Consider the following 1512-nt stretch of genomic DNA (forward strand, 5'->3'; position numbering starts at 1 on the left):
TGAATTGTTACAGATCACCTCCTTTCGACACTTATGTTCCAGAACACACAGATAAAATATAATACAAATAGGGGCTTATGAACAGGATTTAATACCAGAGCTTTAAGTGCTCTGGAGGGTTTTGACGAGGCTTTGGGTGAAGAGTACTAAGGTGGTAGATCCTTTATAGGAGAAAAAGAGAGTGTGTGAGAGAGAGAGAGAGAGATCAAGAATTAGATGAATTACTAATGAACAAATGAGTGAAGGAACATTGCATTATCCACGCATATTCCAGCATTCTCCAGCCCTTGTGGGGGAACCTTGTTGTTACCTGGGGCTCATTTTATCCAGTTCAGGATCTCCAAGGCTCTGGCAATGAAGATCCTCTAGAGATAACCCCAAGGATTTTCCTGCACATTCTCTTTCATGCATACCAATGATGTCATCCTGCTGGGTTTGTGTACTTGTCTTCAACCTCTGTAACATGTTTAGTCATGAAAGAAAGGTGATCAACCTATGTTGAAACCAAGTACAACTTATAGCATCTCTTTAACACTAAACATTTTCATGAATATTAATTAAATAATTTGGGCAGTACATAACCCATGTCTACAATATGAGTGATGGCATTTATAACAAAGGCTAATGCTGATCAAATGCTTACTATGTGTTGGGCATTATTTCAACCACCTTAGGTGATTATTCCTCTCAATGCCTTTATGGGTAGGCACCATATTGGCCACATTTTGCAAATGAGGAATTCAAAGCATAGAGAAGTTAAATAAATTGCCCAAAGTTACACAGTTAATAAGTAGTGGAACTAGGTAAGATTCAACCCAGGCAGTCTGGCTCCTGAATTTCTGCTCTTCATGGTCTTGATGTACTGTTTTACTCAGAATTTTGTTTTGTTTTAGTAGAAACAATAATATCATTAAAGCCATGTGACATAATTATAGAAGCTTTATTACAAAATAAACAAGAAAATTAAGCAAAATCAACGTATAGTGAAAGTGGCTACTCACTGAAACACTGGTTTTCTTTGCTGCTTTGGGGAAAGCATTTAACGTAAAACAAAACAAAAAATAAAAACACCAGAACCCAATAACCTACAAACAAACAACTTGTTTCCTCTGTTCTTACTGACTTTCAACTCAAAATGACATTACTTGTGTAATTACGACTTATTAAATAGAATTCTAGCACCTTAGAATTGGGAGAACCTAGTTCTAGCTGCCCATACCCACTGCAGAAATTTCTTCTTCAATTATCCTTCTAATCGTCACTCACCCTTTGCTAGAACATCTCCATTGACAATAAGCTCACTGATTAGTAAGATGACCTCCTATGTAGGTATTTTTCTTACCTAACAATGAAATCTGTAAAGTTCATGTGTAATTTCATCAAATATTTGCTGAACCCACTGCATGCCAACCTTGGATACAGACTTTGATTTCCTTCCTTCCCTCCCTCCCTCCCTCCTTCCCTCCCTCCCTTCCTTCCTTCTTTCCCTCTCTCTTCCTTCCTTCTTTCTTT

The sequence above is a fragment of the Colobus angolensis genome, unplaced genomic scaffold, assembly GCF_000951035.1.
Source record: "Colobus angolensis palliatus isolate OR3802 unplaced genomic scaffold, Cang.pa_1.0 Scaffold49, whole genome shotgun sequence".
In the NCBI taxonomy this organism is placed as follows: Eukaryota; Metazoa; Chordata; class Mammalia; order Primates; family Cercopithecidae; genus Colobus; species Colobus angolensis.